This window comes from Mesoplodon bidens (genome assembly GCF_964165515.1).
Source record: "Mesoplodon bidens genome assembly, chromosome: 4".
Lineage (NCBI taxonomy): Eukaryota > Metazoa > Chordata > Mammalia > Artiodactyla > Ziphiidae > Mesoplodon > Mesoplodon bidens.
The window spans coordinates 151,104,426-151,125,043 of record NC_138160.1 but is presented as its reverse complement, the minus strand read 5'-3'; the positions used below and the strand labels follow the sequence as shown (position 1 = coordinate 151,125,043).

General features: G+C 53.4%; 1 protein-coding gene across 1 annotated transcript in view; it reads left to right on the top strand.

The window, feature by feature from the left end:
- GNG7 (G protein subunit gamma 7) overlaps nucleotides 1-20,618 on the top strand; it is a 157,901-nt gene that overhangs the window by 42,972 nt on the left and 94,311 nt on the right. The window contains exon 2 of the mRNA XM_081233841.1: nucleotides 6,671-6,728. The gene's annotated coding sequence lies outside the window, so the exon portion shown is untranslated. The remainder of the gene's footprint in view (nucleotides 1-6,670; nucleotides 6,729-20,618) is intronic.

Genomic DNA, 20,618 nt, shown 5'->3' with positions numbered 1-20,618 from the left:
CACGTGGGCCTCTCCGACACAGCCGATTGCTTCACCAGAGCATGCACGCTGAGAAGGTGACAGTCTGCTAGCAAGATGGAGGTTGATGGCCAAAAGGCACGTGAAAAGATGCTCAAAGTCGCTAATTATTAGAGAAATGCAAATCAAGACTACAATGAGGAATCACCTCACACCAGTCAGAATGGCCATCATCAAAAAATCTACAAACAATAAATACTGGAGGGGGTGTGGAGAAAAGGGAACCCTCCTACACTGTTGGTGGGAATGTAAGTTGGTGCAGCCACTATGGAGAACAGTATGGAGGTTCCTTAAACAACTAAAAATAGAGTTACCATATGATCCAGCAATCCCACTTCTGGGCATATATCCAGAGAAAACCATTATTCAAAAAGACAGATGGGGGCCTCCCTGGTGGCGCAGTGGTTGAGAGTCCGCCTGCCGATGCAGGGGATACGGGTTCGTGCCCCGGTCTGGGAGGATCCCATATGCCGCGGAGCGGCTGGGCCCGTGAGCCATGGCCGCTAGGCCTGCGCGTCCGGAGCCTGTGCTCCGCAACGGGAGAGGCCACAACGGTGAGAGGCCCGCATACCGCAAAAAGAAAAAAAAAAAAAAAAAAAAAAAAAAAAAGACAGATGGGGCTTCCCTGGTGGCGCAGTGGTTGAGAATCTGCCTGCCAATGCAGGGTTCGAGCCCTGGTCTGGGAAGATCCCACATGCCGCGGAGCAACTAGGCCCGTGAGCCACAACTACTGAGCCTGCATTTCTGGAGCCTGTGCTCCGCAACAAGAGAGGCCGCGACAGTGAGAGACCCGCACACCACGATGAAGAGTGGCCCCCGCTCGCCACAACTAGAGAAAGCCCTCGCACAGAAACGAAGACCCAACACAGCCACAAATAAATAGATAAATAAATTTAAAAAGAACATAAAAAAAAAAAAGACAGACGCACCCCAGTGTTCACAGCAGCACTATTTACAATAGCCAAGACATGGAAGCAGCCTAAATATCCGTGGACAGAGGAATTGAGAAAGAGGATGTGGTACATATACACAATGGAATATTACTCAGTCATAAAAAACAATGCAATAATGCAACATGTAACAACATGGATGAACCTAGAGATTATCATACTAAGTGAAATAAGCCAGACAGAGAAAGACAAATATCATGTGATATCACTTATATGTGGAATCTAAATAAAAAGGATGCAGATGAACTTATTTCTAAAACTTAATGGTTACCAAAGAGGAAAGGTGGGGTGGGGGAAAGGATAAATTAGGAGGTTGGGATTCACATATACACACTACTTACTATGTATAAAATAAACAACCAAAAAGGACCTACTGTATAGCACAGGGAACTCAATATTTTGTAATAACCTATGAGGGGAAAGAATCTTAAAAAGAATATATATATGTCTGTGTGTATGTATTACTGAATCACAGTATGTATGTACTATGCTGTGAACCTGAAACTAACATGATATTGTAAATCAAGTATACTTCAATTAAAGCAAAAAGAATTACAAAAAAATGCACGTCACAGTCTCATGGAACTTGATGACAGGAGTGGGCCTCGCCTAACACCACCCAGCTATGCCCTTGGCATTGACTGGATTGTGCAGAATCCCCAGAACTAGCGAGCACCTCTGTGGGCCGGCGGTGACAGCAATGTGAGCTGCCGTGGTGAGCAGAGCACACGCTCTTCCCGCGGTCTGGGATCTCGCCTCGCTCAGGGGAGACTCAGCTTTGAACCATGTGATGCTGATGGGCACTAGGTGTCTTCAGGGGGGATGACAGTGTCCCGGGATTAGTGTGATGATGCCACAACCCTGTGAATCTCCTAAAAGACACTGAACTGGACACTTCATTTATTTATAAATGTATTTATTTATTTATTTTTGGCTGCATTGGGTCTTCGTTGCTGTGCACAGGCTTTCTCTAGTTGCGGCAAGCGGGGGCTACCCTTCGTTATGGTGCGTGGGCTTCTCATTGCGGTGGCTTCTCTTGTTGCAGAGCATGGGCTCTAGGTGCACAGGCTTCAGTAGTTGTGGCACGTGGGCTCAGTAGTTGTGGCTCGCAGGCTCTAGAGCGCAGGCTCAGTAGCTGTGGTGCACGGGCTTAGTTGCTCCGCGGCATGTGGGATCTTCCCGGACCAGGGCTCGAACCCGTGTCCCCTGCATTGGCAGGTGGATTCTTAACCACTGCGCCATCAGGGAAGTCCAAACTGGACGCTTCAAAAGGGTGAATTTTATAGTAGGTGAATTGTCTCAATTTTTAAAAAAGGAAAAGAAAAGGAAAGAGTGTGGATGAGGTGGGGCTCACAGGTCATAAGAAGTGCTGCCCAGGGGCTTCCCTGGTGGTCCAGGGGTTAGGACTCTGCGCTTCCAGTACCGCGGGCGCAGGTTCGATCCATGGTTGGGGAACTAAGATTTTGCAAGCCGGGCGGCACAGCCAAAAAATAAAAAGAAAAAAAGTCCTGCCCATGACAAGAGTGGGCGAATGTCCTATCCATGCAGGCCCCTGATCACCACCCTTGTAAGTTCTGTCTGCCTCCCTCCAGTGATTTATTTCTCCCTCACAGCGCTGGGCACCTTGCACCTGGCGTTTTTGTTGTCTGTGTCTGAGATTTACTGACCCTGCCTTGTCGGCAGTTCTGAGGGCAGGGTGTGCGGGGGGTCGGCAGGCCCGGCTTCATGCAACCCTGTCTGCACCCCAGGGCTCTGCTGTCACCGTCCTGAAATTTGTAATAGTTTTTGAACAGGGGGTCCCACATTCTCATTTTGCCGCCACCTCTGCGGATTCTATAGCAGGTCCTCCTGATGACCTCGATCCACTGCTGGCCCCTCACGGGGGGCTCGGGGTTCACCCTGATGGGAAAGTGAAAGCCTAGCATCTTGGTCAATGAAGATCACAGGGACAGCCTGACGCCAGCTGGTGTGCCTCGCAGCCTGCTGTCTGTGAGCCCCGGGTACGTGTTCCTGTGGACACGAGTTTCGTCCTCGCCCTTCTCTGCTCCGGTCTAAGCAAGTCTGGACTGAGCACAGCCGGGGTGGAGGCTCTGTGGTGGTCACCTCACTGCCCAAGTCCAGCTCCAAGGACTAGAGGACAGCCAGCAGCGGACGTTAGAGGGCTGGGGCCTGGGGAGATTTGCAGATGGTAGATGTGAGGGCAGAGATGGAGAGACACCATCTCAACAATGATTCATAAGCTGCCCATGTTCATAGCAGTGTGATTCACAGTAGCCCGAAGTGGAAACAGCCCGAATGTCCATCAGTGGACGATGGATACACCCACTGTGCCCCTCCACACAGGGGAGCATCACTCAGCGGTGAAAAGGGGTGAAGCCCTGACACTCGCTACCACGTGGATGGACACTGAGAACACGATGCTCAGTGAGAGAAGCCAGACACAGGACCCACAGGGTGTGATTCCATTGATGGGAAACATCCAGGACAGGCAGATCCACAGACACAGAGAGTAGGTTCCTGGTTGTCAGGGGCTGGGGAGGGGGAGGGGGGTGACTGCTCATGGAGACGGGGTCTTCTCTTGGGGTGATGAGAATGTTCAAAGATTGATTGCGGTGATGGTCACACAACTTTGTGAATGTACAGAAAGACCACTGAATTTTCCACTTTATGCAAATTGTGTGGCCTGAGAATTATATCTCAATAAGACTGAAAAAAAAGGTGCCTGGTTTATCAGTCACCGTCTCCAGGTTTGGCTAATGTCCCCTAGTTGCGTAAGGAGCCGCCACTGGGGGGCTGGGTGAAGGGTACCCGGGACCCCTCTGTACTAGTTTCCAACTTGTTGTGAGTCTTTCATTGATTCAAAAAACAAAAAGTTGAAGGATCGGAGGCATAGACGGTCCCTGCAACGTTGAGGCGAGTCTCGGCCTCCAGGTCTATGGGCATGTTGCTCTGGCCCTCGCATCTCTCATCCCTGCGGTCCATTGCTGCCTGGCTCTCTGCGCTCTCCAGGGCACCCCTCTAGCCAGAGCAGTTCCAATCCTAGGCGGCGGGCCCGGTAGAGCAGATCCTGCTTCTGGAGGAGATTCTAGCTACTCCTGGAGCCCAGAGGGCGTTCCTGAGGCCACAGCGCCACCTGCAGGTGACGGTGGGGATGTCGGTTCTCCATCCTGGCCTTTGATTGGCAACAAATTAGCCTCAATTCAGAGAAAGGGAACCAGCATTTAAATTTTAATTTTTTTAATCATTTTTAAAAATTTAAAAATTTTATTTATTTTTGGCTGTGTTGGGTCTTCGTTGCTGCACGCGGGCTTTCTCTAGTTGCAGCAAGCAGGGGCTACTCTTCATCGCGGTGTGCGGGCTTCTCATTGCAGTGGCATCTCTTGTTGTGGAGCATGGGCTCTAGGCATGCAGGCTTCAGTAGTTGTGGCATGTAGGCTCAGTAGTTGTGGCTCACAGGCTCTAGAGCGCAGGCTCAGTACTTGTGGTGCATGGGCTTAGCTGCTCTGCGGCATGTGGGATCTTCCCGGACCAGGGATCAAACCTGTCCCTTGCATTGGCAGGCAGATTCTTATCCACTGTGCCACCAGGGAAGCCCCCCCTTTTTTTAAATCATTTTTAACTTTAAATTTTCATATTGGGGTATAGTTGATTTACAATGTTGTGTTAGTTTCAGGTGTACAGCAAAGTGGTTCAGTTATACATATACATGTATCTATTCTTTTTCAGATTCTTTTCCCGTGTAGGTTATTACAGAGTATTGAGTAGAGTTCCTTGTGCTATACAGTAGGTCCTTGTTGGTTATCTATTTTATATGTAGTAGTGTGTGTATGTTAATCCCAACCTCCTAATTTATCCCTCCTCCCCACCTTTCCCCTTCGGTAAACAAACCGAAAGTTTGTTTTTGAAATCTGAGTCTCTTTCTGTTTTGTAAATAAGTTCATTTGTGCCATATTTTAGATTCCACATATAAGTGACATCATATGGTATTTTTCTCTTTCTCACTTACTTCACTTAGTATAATAATCTCTAGGTCCATACATGTTGCTGCAGATGGCATTATTTTGTTCGTTTTTATGGCTGAGTAGTATTCCATTGTACATATGTACCACATCTTCTTTATCCATTTATCTGTCAGTGGACATGTAGGTTGTTTCCATGTCTTGGCTAATGTAAATAGTGCTATGAATGTTTGGGTGCACGTATCTTTTCAAATTAGAGTTTTCTTCAGATAAATGCCCAGGAGTGGGATTCCTGGATCATATGACAACGCTATTTTTTTTTCCTTTTTTTTTTTTTTTTTTTTTTTTTTGCGGTACACGGGCCTCTCACTGTTGTGGCCTCTCCCGTTGCGGAGCACAGGCTCCGGACGCGCAGGCTCAGCGGCCATGGCTCACGGGCCCAGCCGCTCCGCGGCATGTGGGATCCTCCCGGACCGGGGCACGAACCCGTGTCCCCTGCATCGGCAGGCGGACTCTCAACCACTGCGCCACCAGGGAAGCCCGACAACGCTATTTTTAATTGTTTGAGGAACCTCCACACTGTTCGCCATAGTGGTTGTACCAATTTACATTCCCACCAACAGTGCAAGAGGATTCCCTAAATTTTTATATATTTTTTAACATTTATTTATTTATTTTTTGGCCATGCCGCGAAGAATGTGGGATCTTAGTTCCCCGACCAGGGATCGAACCCATGCCCCCTGCATTGGAAGTGTGGAGCCCTAACCACTGGACTGCCAGGGAATTCTCTCCCTAAATTTTTTTTTTTTTTTTTTTTTGCAGTACGCGGGCCTCTCACTGTTGTGGCCTCTCCCGTTGCGGAGCACAGGCTCCGGACGCGCAGGCTCAGCGGCCATGGCTCACGGGGCCAGCCGCTCCGCGGCATGTGGGATCCTCCCGGACCGGGGCACAAACCCGCATCCCCTGCATCGGCAGGCGGACTCTCAACCACTGCGCCACCAGGGAAGCCCCTCTTTCCCTAAATCTTTTAACCGAGTTTTTTTTAAATAAACATTTTAGAATAATTTTAGAATTTTAGAGGTGTTTCAATGAGACTTCCTGTCTACCCATCACCTAATTTCTCCCAGTGGTCACGTCATTCATAAGCAGTGTGTTTGTGACAACCAAGTGGTGGACGTGGGTACATTTCTGCGACCTCAATCTACTCTGTATTCAGGTTTCACTAGTTTTCCCTAATGTCTTTTTCCTGCCCCAAGACCCCCTCCAGGATCCCACATTGCATTTAGTTGGTCACATGCTTCAGGCAAACCCCCGATGAGCTGGGCACTCTGGGGCACCCTCGGTCAGGGGGTTGGCTCAGCCCCCTCCCCTTCCTCCCAGGGGACCTTGGGATCAAATGATACAGGTGAACATCTTTTATAAACTATCAAAGGTCATGTGAACATCCAACCCTTCCATCCAATTCAGTTTTGGAACATGTGAAAACTTCATCAGGGATAACATTGTAAATCACTAACAAATCTTTCTGGCAAATTGCCTTTGTTACATTTACCCTCTCTGCATTTTGAAGCATCCTATCTGTGCCGTCCTCAACGTCTGGCAGAGTAACCAGAAGGCCAGGCTCCCAGAGCAATTTTTATGTCTATTCACAAGCGCACGAGTCTTCCACGCGGACACTGCTAACACCCACCCAGCATTTCAGGGCCAGTCATGCTCAGCTAACGTGGTACGTTTTTCTTCCAGGGAGCGGACATTGGGTTCCTGAACCTCGGTGCTGAAGACAGCCAGGCCTCCAGCACAGGTCAGTGTCCTGAGGTTTTTCTTTTCTCCACGTTCAGTGTCTGCGCAGGCCTTTGATTGGCGGTTCGGAGCCAGGATGAGTTAAGAGGTTGGGGTTTGCTGTCCAGGCGGTGTCCTCGCCGTGTACGCCTGCATCTTCCCAGCTCTGCTCGTTTCTGAGGGTTCGTCTTATCCACCAAGAGGGCACGGAAGCCACAGGGGATGTCTTCTGCCCTTGGCTCCGGGAGCAGGGGGACAGAGCAGGGAGACTGGCAGGGTGGTCCGGCAGGGTGGGTCCTAGCGCGCCCAGGATGGGCGCAGAGTGGCGCAGGCCCGTCAGTGCCACCTGCTTCCCAGCTCTTAGCTTCCTCCTCAAAAGGCTTAATTGGGGTCTACGGTGGGTCTACGGTGCTTCACTCCATTTCCTATTTGCGTGGAGGGTGACCCGTCGATGGCCAGAGCAGAGCTAAGTCGTGGGGTGCAACAGATATCTGAACCCCATCACCCAACGCAGTGGGGCAGCAGGTCGGGAAATGTGGCGAAGGCCTCAGGAAGATTAAGTCAGGAGCAAAATAAAGCTCAGTCCTGGTCTCTTAACTCTTGCTTGCTTGTTTGTTTCTGGTCTTATTCCCAAGAGGACTTTGAGTAGCTTTTGTGATGTTTGAAGAGGAAATAGCATGAGAATGAATGAGGTTGCCCCATGGCCTACCTGGTTCATTGACTGTAATTGTCAGGCCTGTTTCCCTGCCAGGCAGGGACCACACTCCGTGCTCCTCTGATTCTGTCACAGATGTCTTTGCTACTTCCGTGGAGTTTCCTCTTTCAGGCCGTCTTTGGAATAAACTTCCGGTTTCTAACAAAAATACAGATGGATCTTTGATTCAGGTTGTGTTCAATTTAGCAAGAAATTTGAGGGAGATCTGACATCCTTATAACGTATATTCTCATTCAGTGTGTGTGTGTGTGTGTGTGTGTGTGTTTGTATAAAAGAAAACATGTTAGACAGGAAGGCAGACACTAAATGATTTCATTCAGGTGAAATTTCCAGAGAAGGCAAATGTGTAGGGACAGAAAGGTGAGTCGGGGTTGCTGGGGCTGGGGCGGGAATGGGGAAGAACTGTGCTTGGGCACCAGGTGTCTTACAGGGCGAAGCGGAGGGTCCAGAACTGCGCGGGGTAGGGGTAGGGGTAGGGGTGGTCTCGTGACTTGGTGAACTGACTAAAGAATCTCTGAGTTGTGTCCTTCAAACCAGCCACTTTTATGCTGTGTAAAGTGAACCTCAGTAAAGTTAAAACGTATATATTTTAGCTCAGCTCGGGAGGGAGGCTGTCCCTGCAGACAAAGAGCAGAAGCTGAGATTGGAACCCTGGAGTCCGTCTGGCCGGATTATGCTCCGCCAAGGCCCCAAACAGATTCACAGTGTTAACTCTGTCTCACAAAGTCGCCAAGCAGGAGGGGAGTTTGGAGAACGGCCCGGAGCCAGGCGAGGTCACGCAGGGGGTATGTGTCTGCGCAGCGTGCGGGACGAGCTAGCCCCGCTCAACCCTTCTCTGTAGTGTTAACATCTGACCAACTTCCTGTAAAACGAAAGTGAATTTAGACGAGGACAGAGGAGAGGTAAGTCACCCCAAACCCCCCACCCATCGAGGACTACTGCTGACACCTCAGTGAGTGTCCTCCTGAGTCCCTCTGTGAATTACTTCTCCCACACGCACGGGGTTTTGGAGAAGTAGGATTTTCTGTTTGATGTACGCATTCCCTTGATGGGCATCTTCCCTCATCCATAAACCTAGATTACCATCTTCTTTCCTGAAGCCGGGTGTTATAGATGAACTATAATTTATTTCATTTAAAAAATTTATTTATTGAAGTGTAGTTGATTTACAGTGTTGTGTTAATTTCTGCTGTACAGCAAAGTGATTCAGTTATACATATACATACATTCTCTTTTCATATTCTTTTCCATTATGGCTTATCACAAGATATTCCCTGTGCTATACAGTAGGACATTGTCATTTGAATTATAATTTATTTCTTTTAAAATAATTTTATAATTGATTTAACTGGTCTTATTAGTGGGCTTTTTTGAGGGTGTTCATTTTCTTTTTCTGTTTTTCTTTTTTTCTCTCTCTCTTTTTAAATTTTGCTACGTTCTGGGATAGATGTCCTTGTGCAGACTTCCTACATCCTTGGTTGTCCTTTGGGGTAAATTCCTGGAAGTAGGTTTGCCTTGTCTGTGAATTTAAGTCTGAGTGTTCTCATTTACATTTTTTTTTTTTTTTTTTTGTGGTATGCGGGCCTCTCACTGCTGTGGCCTCTCCCGTTGCGGAGCACAGGCTCTGGACGCGCAGGCTCAGCAGCCATGGCTCACGGGCCCAGCCGCTCCGCGGCATGTGGGATCTTCCCGGACCGGGGCACGAACCCGTGTCCCCTGCATCGGCAGGCAGACTCTCAACCACTGCGCCACCAGGGAAGCCCCCTACAGTTTTAAAAAATCATATTTTATACATTTCCTATGCAACTTGAAATTCACTCTCTTTTTAAAAAATAATTAATTAATTTATTTATTTTTGGCTGCATCGGGTCCTGGTTGCTATGCATGGGCTTTCTTTAGTTGCTGTGAGAGGGGGTTACTCTTCGTTGTGGTGCGTGGGCTTCTCATTGCGGTGGCTTCTCTTGTTGTGGAGCACAGGCTCTAGGCGCGCGGGCTTCAGTAGTTGTGGCTCGCAGGCTCAGTAGTTGTGGCACACGGGCCTAGCTGCTCCGCGGCATGTGGGATCTTCCTGGGCCAGGGCTTGAACCCGTGTCCCCTGCATTGGCAGGCGGATTCTTAACCACTACGCCACCAGGGAAGCCCTCATTTACATTTTGACCTTCAGCCGCAAAGACCTCCAGAAACGCACCATTTCCCATCCCAGGGTGCGTCTCCCTATCCTCCCAAGTTCAGTTTTACGTCCTTGCCAACCTGACAAGCCCAGGGGATTTCAGCTCCTGCGTCCAGGCTTCCTTTTCGTGAGCGCAGCCGTTTCTCTAAGGCAAATGGCCCAGCTGCGTCCTTTCTGTTGGGGTTTCTCTCCCAGCAGTTTTTTTTTTTTTTTTTGCCCCGCCACACGGCATGTGGGATCTCAGTTCCCTGACCAGGGACTGAACCCTTGCCCCCTGCATTGGAAGTGCAGAGGCTTAACCACTGGACCGCCAGGGAAGTCCCAGTGATGCGTTTAAATTCTATTTCTCTGTGTGTACGCCGTCCACTGCGAATGTTTTTCTGAGTGTGTCTTTGCACTTTGCTCACAGTGGGTTTTGTCATCGGGCATCTGAAATGTCTCGCGCACACCCACGTTCTCCTTTGTGTTTTGTGTGGCCTTCCTCCAAATGTCAAGATTATAAAAAGACAATTCACCTGCATTTTGTTCGGATCGTGTATTTTACCCTTAAATCCTTGTACCATTTGAAATTCAGCTGTGCTAGTGGGTCTCACGCAGGCATGATTCCGACCCCCTGCTCCCCACTCAGGGGACACTGGGCCATGTCAGGGGACATCTATGGTTGTCATGACTGGGGGGCTCCTGGCATCAAGGGGGTGGGGGCAGGGATGCTGGTCCACACCCTGCAGTACCCAGGACGCCCCCCACAGAGGAGGACCAGCCTCCCTTTCAACAGTGCCCAGTGACTGACCGCTGGGGGAGACAGAATTGTACCCTGAGCTGGTACCCACCACTGGCCTTGCAGCGGTTTTCTGTTCCAAGGAAGCCTACTCTCCTGTATGTGTTCCTGGAAGGGGGGAATCGGGCCTTTTCCTGATTGCTTTTTAGTCTCATAGTCACTATGAGCACATCCTGTTTACCAGGCCTTGTGCTCAGCATCTGCAGGCGTCCTCACATCCAGTTCCCCACAGCACCGGGGGCGGGCAGGGGGGTCTCCTATTGCTTGGCCGCCGCCTTTCCAGGAAAGCCAGGGTGTCACCAAGCAACCCACCCATCCTGGTGACAGCAAGCTGATCTGCTGCACTCAATTTCTGCAGACACCAGGGCTAAAAGAGGACCCGGAGTTTGGGGTCTGGGGCTGGAGTCATTCCCTAGAGTGCTGCAGTTCCCACTGGCGGCCACTAGGGGGCAGTGAAAGTCCACGGGGTCTGGCGGGGCCGGCCTTGAGCCAGGCAGGGATGTTGATGGAGGGGGTGCAAGGGGGCGCCCAGCTGTCTTCAGTCAACCCCTCGGCCCTTTTGGAGACCCGTGACCACCCGTCCACGTTCTCCGAGACATTCTGGTTCAGCCCCCAGGGTCCCATGGTCACCCTGTTCTGGGCACACACACCACACACCCCCGCCCTCGCTTGCAGACCTCTGTGGGTCCGTTGGGTGTAAGAGGGAGGCACAAAACACGGGCTCTGTGACCTTGGCGGGCTCACGGCACCTGTACCCCCGAACCCGCCCTGGCCCCAGCACCCTCCAGTGGCCGGAGCAGAGCCTGGACCAGGGAACGAAGGCCAAAGGGTGAAGGTGGGCAACCCCGCCGTGACGCCTGGGTCTTGCTTCTGTGACTCTCTCCCCTGTCGCCTGGAGCCGGGCCGGCGGCTCTGGCCCCCGGGGGCTTCCCCAGGCAGCCACGCTCAAAGCCTCCTCATTTGGAATCTGCCCAGTGTCCCCCTGCGGCACCCTCGGGCGTGTGTCACCTCCCAGTACAGGCACCTGGGCAGTGGCTGCCCGGCCTGGCCAGGCACTGGATGACCCTCCCAAAGATTTCCTCCATCCCCTCAGCAAGGATTTCCCATTGTCTGCCCAGGCCAGGCTCTGGGCGACGGCAGTGAGCAGGGCGGGCAAAATCCCCAGCTCTCACAGGACTGATGTGTCAGTTAGAATCATGGGCCAATTTGGGGTCTCTCCCTCTCAGGTGTGCTGACCTCAGGGCCTGGACGCTGTGGGGTGTGGAGCAGCCTCCCTGAGCCCCCGGTTGTGACAACCACAGATGTCCCCAGGCATCACACAGTGTCCCATGGGGGCAGGGTCGCCCGGGTGAGACCCCTGCCTCACTGGTCCCTCTCTCACTCTGTCTTTAGATGTGTTTAGGGCCCCACTGGGTGGATTTTCCTGTTGGTTTGGAAGTTCTGAGTGGCCGGGACCACAGCCAGTTGGTTCCTGCCTCATGGAAGGGCTTAGCAAGTGTCCCTACAGTGTGGCAGCTGTGCCAGGGCTCTGGTGTGGGCCTTCGTGGTGCTGGCTTTCCTTATGGAGGTGCCGTTGTTCTTTGAGAGAGAGCTGGGCTTTCCAGTATGGTAGCCGTGAGCCCCAGGCGGCCACTGAGCACCTGAAAGGGGGCCAAGGTGGAAATGAGAAGATTTTGCACGGACTGGGGTGATTCTTGGTTGAGAACGATTTCTCAGGCACTTCTCCAGCCCTCCCGCTCATGGTGAGTGCAGCACTCCGTGACCTCCCAACAGCAGGGTGTTTCTCTGATAGCCCCTGTTCTCCCGGGAGTTTGCGAACATTTCTGCTGAAAGCGCCTATTAGAGCCCTTTATCTTGAGAGAGTGGCCCTGGTGTGGGGAGCAAACTCCAACCCAGCTGGCAAGCCAGAGCGTGTTTCTTTCTCCTGGTTGGTTACCCACTTCTGATCTGTCCCGGGTGTGTTGAAATGTACATTATTATCAGTTCTCTCCACGGACAAGCTGTTCTCCTGAAAGAACTGCCAAGATAGACAGTTAAAAACCTTAAAACGTTCTGCTCGTGGAAGGTCACGGCTTCTGCTGTCCCTGCCTTCCTGATAGAGAGCATATACGATACATATGTAATTATGGGGTTCCGCGCAGAAACCGGCCAAGGGGGCCCCCGCTGCGGCCCGCAGGGCCTGGAGCCCTCTCCCTGCAGGCTGCAGCTCTGATTCTGGAGAGCAGGCCACGTGGTGCTTCCCATGGCAGTGGGGGCAGTTCAGACATGAGTTTGACCCCCTACAGCAGGGTCTCACCCTGGTGATCCTGCCCCCAGGGGACATCTGGCCTTGTCTGGGGACGTCTGTGGTTGTCATGACTAGGGAGTTCCTGGCATGAGTGGGTGGGGGCCAAGGAGGCTGTTCCATACCCCACAGTGTCCAGGATGGCCCCCCAGAGGATGTCCCGGCCCCATGTCAGCAGCACCCAGCGAGTGGGAGGAGAGACCCCTTCTCCACAAGGTTCTTGCTCCCAGGATCAATCGAGCTCACTCTCTTTATGCTCTACTGTGAGTTTTCACCGTGGTTCCCACCCAGGCCCCACTCTTCCGGACCCTGCGGGCTAATCCCCTTATGGACTAGTTAGTGCTACCACCTGGTTCTACCAGTCTGAACATCGAGGCCCAGAGAGGCTCATGTCTGATACAGCAGAGCCGGGCTTCCTCCCGTGGGGCAGCGAGAACTGGCTCAGCCCAGGCGGCAGCCAAGGCACAGAGACCCCTGTATCCCCAGTCACGGGCGCGTTGCTAGTCAGCCTCCCTCAGGGCAGGGATGATACACACATGCGGTCATAGGTAGAGTCACAGATTCAAGGCCTCGTTTGACTCCAAACACGCACAGGGTGACAGTCACATATGATAAGAAGGTGGGGGGCAGGGGAGGAGAGGGAGCTGCGGGAGGCTGAAGAGTGGCCCATTTGGGGTGGGCAGAAGGAGCTCCCCACACCCCAGGGCCAGTTCTCCACCCTGCAACGCACTGGCCTGACTCCATCTGAGCCGGTGGGCACCGAGGACGTGCCTCTTCCTCCTTATTCCCTCCCCTACTGCTTCATTCATTGAGTCGGCCGACACCTGCATGCCAGGCCTCGCCAGGCTAAAACACGTGTGTCTGTGTGCAGAAGGTCCCAGTACAGTGTACACAGTGGGTGTGTATGACATAGGACTGAGGCATGGCCTGGGGAGGGCCTGGGAGTTGGGGCGGGGGGCTGAGGGTGGGTTGGGGACCTGAGCAGGTGCTGCAAAATGCAGGGTCACAGGGAACTGGGGTGTTGAGAGCTTGTTTCTAATTGCCATTGGTGTCCCCCCAAATTCAGATGTTAAAACCTACCCCCCAGTGTGATGACAGTTGGAGATGGAGCCTTTGGTGGGTGTGATCTTGTGACTTATCATAAATACATATTTTGGACTTCAGCCATGGGTCCTGGCTCCCAGCTCCCAAAGCCCTTGGAATTTCCCGAGCTGTAGGAGCATCCCCTGCGTGTGACTAAATGTGACAGTGATTATAAAACCCCAGGCAGTCTGCTCTGCCATCCCATGGGGAGTGTACTAGCTAGCTATTGCCGTGTAACAAGCCACCACAGGCTCAGCACCTTACACCTCCCCTGTCTGTTGGGGCAGAACTGCAGGCACAGTGTGGCTGGGGCCTCTGCTCAGGGTCTAACTCGGCCTGGCCAGAGCTGAGTTCATACCTGAGGCTCGACTGGGGAAGGATCCACTTCCAAGTTCTCTCAGGCTGTCGGCAGGATTTGGTTCCTTTCAGTCGTCAGGCCCAAGTGCCCATTGCCTTTCTAACAGCATGCTGGGGACGACTCTTAGCTCTTGGAGGCCGCCGGGTCCTGGCCCAGCCTCATGGTCTCCTCTGTGGGCCCCCTCTTCCCTCAGTCTCTCACTGCAGGGAGGGCCCTGCCCTTGGACTAGGTCAGGCCCACCCACGTGATTTGTCCTTTTGATCAACTCAAAGTCAACTGTCTCTGGGCTTTAAGTACACCCTCCAAATCCCTTCTTCTGTAGGAAATCACCTAATATGGGAAATGGTATCACGTTCACAGTCCTGCCCACACTTGGGGGTTGGTCCACAGGGGGCAGGGGTTTGGGGACTTAGAATCCTTATGGCCACAAAGCGGGAGAAGGGGGCATGGTCATTCCAGACCCAGCCATGCTGAGCCTCCACCAGGACCGTGCAGGGGGTCTCTTTACCCTCGCCTTCCTTGCTGGAGGCACCGCGCGTGGGTCAGGGTTGGGGTAGAAAGGCGGTGCTTGGAGAAAGCGTGCTTTGTCCTCGTCACAGCTAAACAAACCCGTGGCTTCACCTGGTTCTTTATTTTTATTTATTTATTTTTGCCGCGCTGTGGGGCATGTGGAATCTTAGTTCCCCAACCAGGGATTGAACCCGTGCCCCCTGCAGTGGAAACTGAGTCTCAACCACTGGACTGCCAGGGGAGTCCCCTCACCTGTTTTTTTTTTAAAAAAACTTTAATTTGAAATAATTCCAGATTCATAGGAAGTTGCAAAACCCGTACAGAGCGATCTCATGCACCCTTCCCCCAGCTCCCCTCAGTGGCGGCATCTCGTGTAACTATTGCACAAAAATAGGAAGTTGGCGTAGGGACTGCGTGTGTGCAGAGTTCTGGGCCCTCTGTCACGTGCACAGATTCGGCTCTGTTTAATTTGTGGGTGTGTAGGACTGTCACATGTCTGCAGAGTGGAGAGAGCTCTTCCTGCTGTGTTTGGGGGGGCTGGGAAAAACAGATACGAACATCTAACCTTGGGCGGCGCAGTGCCCCACTCTCGTCGTGCAGGGCCGTGCCTCTCTTTTCCCACAATTCTGGGCATCTTGTCTGCCACCTTATTAGGCAGCCAGCCCTTCCAGTGGGTTTATTCTCTTGGGGGAGTGGTCTGCAATTCTGTGGAGGCTCCCAGCACCAGAAGGCTCAGGTTCAAATCCAGGTGCACCCCTCACTCACACGGGCACCCCAGGCGACTCACTTGCCCTTTCTGAGCACAGGGGGCGGGCCCGCTGTCACCACCGCAGTCCTGGCATCCACAGGAGGGCCACCAGAGGGAGGAGTGACGGGGAGGGCCGGGAGTTATAGTGAGGTACCCCAGTTCTCTCTGGGGGGTGAGAACTGTCCCTCATCCTCCCCTAGCCATTCTGCCCAGGCTCCGAGGACTGCTGAGACATCCCGTTGTTGGAATCAAGGCCTCCTCAACTTCCCCAGAGTTCTCTGCTGTCTTCTCTGCGCCCTGAATGGTAGGCGCTCCCCAGGGGGTGGGGGCTTGTTGTGTGCTTCTTCCTCACGGGAGCCCATACAGTGGCAGCACCCCATGTCTGCGCACCTCCCGCGGGAGGGGGAATTCCAAGATGGCACCAAAGATCCCCGCCCCCCTGGTGTCCACACACTGTCCTATCCCTGCTCCTCAGTGTGGGCAGAACCTGGAATGGATGGGATGCCACTCTGTGGTTAGGCTGACGTGATATGGCCCAAGGGACCCCTGATCAGTGGACTTTTGAGTTCTTTCATCACAAGGATTGTCTGGGTGGGCCTGACCTAATCAGACGAGCCCTTACAAGAGACCAGAAGAAGCCTTTCTAGAGGGGTCAGATCCACAGAGACAGGAAGTAGATGGTGGGGGCCAGGGGCTGGGGGAGGGGTGGGGAGTCAGTGTTTCAGGGGGACAGAGCTTCAGTTTGAGAAGATGAGAAAGTTCTGGAGACGATGATGGGGATGGTTGCCCAACAATGTGAATATGCTTGATGCCACTGAGCTGTGCACTTAAAAATGGTTAGGATGGTTGTATGCTTTTTACCACAAGAAAGAGAGAGAGAGAGAGAGAGAGAGACCAGAGCAACAGCAGACACTCTCCTACTGGCTTTGAAAAAAGCAAACAGCCACATCGTGAGCTGCCCGTGGAGGAGGCCATGGGAGCTGAGAGCAGCCGCCTCCCAACAGCCAGCAGGAAAGTGGGGCCTCAGTCCTACAACTGCAGGGAAGTGGACTCTGCCAACCAGTCAGATGAGCTTGGAAGGGGACCCTAAGTTCCTAGATGAGAGCTCAGCCCGGCCAATCCCTTGATTTCAGGTTTTTGAGAACCCGAGTTGAGGGCCCAGTTAAGCCACACCCCCGTTTCCTGACACAGAAACCAGGAGATGACAAAGGGTGTTGTCTTAGACCCTAAGTTGGTGGTGATTTGTCATGCAACAGTAGCTGATCGATACACCTACCCTGTTGCCTTCTCATGCTCGTTCTGAAACTCACCTCAGCTCTGCCAGTTAGAGATAATCATCTCCACGTCATAGAAGAGAAACTAGGAGCAGAGAGAGGCTGAGTAAGTGGCCCAGGGCCACGCGATAACTGTTCTGTGACATTCAGATTAGCTGCATGTGTCACCCAGGCTGGGATTGTAAGCTCCTTCAGGTCAGGGATCTCGCCCAACTGCGGGCCGGATGTTTAGCGAGTGTAAGAAAGAAAGAATGAGGCTCGGGAGGAATCCTCACCTGACCTCCTGAGCAGAGAGGTGAGCCTGTGACCAGGACCGGCGGCATGGTGGGGCCAGCGGAGAATGTACTCATCGTGCACCAGAAGGAGTGATGACCGCACTCTGGCTCCCTGGCTGAGTCAGCGGCTGGGGCCAAGGTCTGAGCTCGTGAGCCTCCTGGAATGGGACGCGCCGTCCCTGGGTCCCTGACTAACCTACCGGCCGATTCACAGCTCTGCCCGGACGAGAGGCGAGCTCGGAGCCAGGGCCCTCTGACTGCAGGACTCGCAAAGCCAGGCAGCCCAGAGCCACAGAGAGCCAGGCTGCCAGCTGTGGGTGTCCTTGCCTCGAGCCGGGGCTGCAGAGTGAGGACAGGCATGCAGAGTAGGTGGGAGGAGAGGCAGCCGCACACGCACGTGCCCCTGGCAAACCAGCAACCAGGTCTCCTGCGTCCCAGGGCCGAGGGGCAGGGCCCAGGACACTGTGAACACTGAGGCCAGGTTGTTCTCTGTGCGGGGTTGTCCTGGGCTCTGTGGGGTGTGGAGCAGCATCCCTGGCCCCCACCCACTCGATACCAGGAGCCCCCCAGTCGTGACAACCACAGATGTCCCCAGACATTACCCAACGTCCCCTGGGGGGTAGAATCACCCCAGTTGAAACCCTGGTTGAGTGAGTTGATGGTGACAGCACTGCCTGAGGTGCTCCCTCCGGGGCTTCAGGGAGGCCTTCCTGGAGGAAGTGACGTCTGAGTTGAGCATGCCAATGCCCTGGAGCCGATTGGGGTGGGAGGGACCTCCAGGTGGCGGGAGCAGTGTGTATCTAGGAGTAGAGGCTGGTTCCAGGATGGTGGGCAGGGGTGCAAGGTGAGGCAGAGGGAGCGAGGAGGCCCTGGGCAGAGACCATCTTATCCTCAGGGCAGGAAGGAGCCATAGAGGGTTCCAGCCCCACCCATGGCAACAATCAGTTGACCTTGTTTTCCAGATTAGGAAACTGAGGCACAGAGAAGGTGAGGGTGCCCCAGTCGCCCCCAGCAGTTGTGGCAGAGGCCCAGGGGGTTTCAGGGCCGTTTCTACAATGCTTGGGGGTGGGGCCGGACACTGGAGCCAGGCCCAAGAAGCAGCATGTCCCTCGGCACCTCCCAGCTCTGAGACCCCTGGTCAGGCAGGCATCTGCTCCCACCCTCAGTTTCCCTTTGGTAAAATTGGGGTGATAGCTGCCCCAGCCACCCTGGGCTGCTGCCGGAGGAGATGAGGTCATCAGCTCTGCAGTCCGTGTCCCTGGGTGGCACAGTGAAGGCTCTAGGCAGATGGGAAGCGTGTCCTGTCACCCCACTGTCACTGGAGTTCTCCCACCCGAGCCCCACGCCCTTCCCCTTTCTGGGCTCTGCCTTCCTTCTTCCTGAAGGTTTCAGGGGTCTTCCAGCTTCTCTGGTATCCATGGAAACCAGAGTGAGGGACCCCCAGGCCCTTCAGCAGGTTGCCGGAGAGCCCTGGACCCCTGCTCCCCGCCCCAGGGCCCCTCCCCTTGACTGAGGGGGAGAAAGAAGTTGGGGAACCATGGGGACAGAACATGCCCCCTGGCCCAGAGCCCATGCCCCTGGGAGGTGACCAGCAGGGGTCCACCCTCTGTGGGTCCCGGCCCCACAGCCACCAAGAAGGACAACAGCCAGGGCAGTGCTTCCATGTCCTGAGCTGACCTTGTTTTCCTGATCTCGGGGCAGGAACAGCTTGGCCAGCAGAGTGGACACGTCTAAGCTCAGTAAACAGCCAGGGAGCCGGGGGTGGGAGCTGAGGTGCCGGGTCCCCATGCCTGCCCACCTGCCCTCCCCTCCGTCCTTGGGAATTATCAGGAAAGCTCAGTGGAGCAGGTCCCTGAACCCTTCCCTTAGGACTCTAATGTGCTCAGCCACCTCCTGGAGGGTGGGGTGGGGTGGGGTGGTGGATATGCCACCTGGTGACAGTCACCTGTGTTGTGAGGCCACCAGGGTTGCCCTGTTTATGCATGGGCTGTGTTGCTGCACACACGCACACCCAGGACAGACACAGGCTCTTGTGAACACTTGGAGCATCTTCGTATGTGTGTGTGTGTGTGTGTGTGTGTGTGTGTGTGTGTGTGTGTGTGTGGAAATACAAATGGCATTAAATTCACCATTTTTAAGTGCACAGTTAAGTGGCATTAAATACATTCACATTGTCATGGAACCATCCCCACCATCCATCTCCAGAACTTTCTTATCTTCCCGAATAGAAACTGTCCCCATGAAATGCTGACTCCCCAGCCCCTCCCCCAGCCCCTGGCCCCCACCATCTACTTCCTGTCTCCGTGGATGTGACTCCTCTAGGGACCCCATGAGTGGAATCAGACAGTACTTGTCCTTCTGTGTTTGGCTTCTCTCACTGAGCATCATGTCCTTGGGGTCCATCCACAGTATATCAAGTGTCAGAATCTCCTTCCTTTTCGAGCCTGAATCATTTTCCATTGTGTGGATGGACCACGTGTGTTTATCCATCATCCGTCCATGGATACTTGGGTTCTTTCTACCTTTTGGCTGTTGGGAGTCATGCTGCTGTGAACACAGGGGTACAGTTATCTGTTTGAGACCCCGCTTTCAATTCTTTGGAGTATGAAACATTTTTTTGTTCTGGTTTGACACCTTGGCCTCAGCCTGTGGGTCACCTGTCTGCCCCCCAGGACAGGGGGAGCCCAGTCCGAGCTGCAGAATCAGGGAGCTGGGCCAATACATGGCTTTTCCCTCTCCTGCCCTCACTCGGGCCCAGACACCCCTAGGAAGAAAAACTGAGTTTCTGAGTAAATAAATATGCCTCGGTACAAGAATTCAAAAGGTGCCAATTGTGTCCTGTGAAAATGGTGTCTCCCCTCCCACCTGTGCTCCCAGCCCTCAGCCTCCCTTCCTGTAAACAAGTGACTTACTGGTTTCCGGGTCTTTCCCCAGACATGCTCTGCATGCCAGGCACCCTTTGTGGCCGTTAACTTTTGCAGGGCAAAGCTGTGTGTTCCTCAAAAGCTTCCACTAACAGGAGTGGTTCAGAGGGACTGGGGGCAGAGGGAGCTGCTAGGTTGGCAGGCCTGTGGGGCGTGTCAGCTCTGGATGAGCTCCCCTGCCAGGCGCTATGGAGCCACGGGGGCCCCACCCATCCCTTGCCTGGCCCCCCACCTGTACACAGTGGATTTTTTGTTTTGGCCATGCTGTGCGGCATGTGGGATCTTAGTTCCCCAACCAGGGATCAAACCCGCACCCCCTGCAGTGGAAGCAGGGAGTCTTAACCACTGGACCTCCAGGGAAGTCCCACAGTGGATATTTAATAATAATAACCTACCCCCATGTTATGGACCGAATGTTTATGTCCCCCACATTCACATGCTGAAGCCCTAACCCCCAGTGGGATGGTGTTTGGAGGTGAGGCCCTTGGGGGTTGATTGGGTTCTGGTGAGGTCATGGGGGTGGGGCCTTTAGGATGAGATTAGTGTCCTTATAAGGGGATGGAGAGAGCTCTGGTCTCTTATAAGGGGATGGAGAGAGCTCTGGCCGTGTGAAGTCACAGCAGGAAGGCGACTGTCTGCAGGCCAGGAAGTAGGCCCTCACCAGGAACCAGCCATGCCAGCACCCTGATCATGGGCTTCCAGCCTCTGGGACAATGAGGAATTATGTCTGTGGTTTAAGCCCCCCAGTCTGCAGGGTTCTGTGATAACAACCTGAATGGACTAATATATCCAG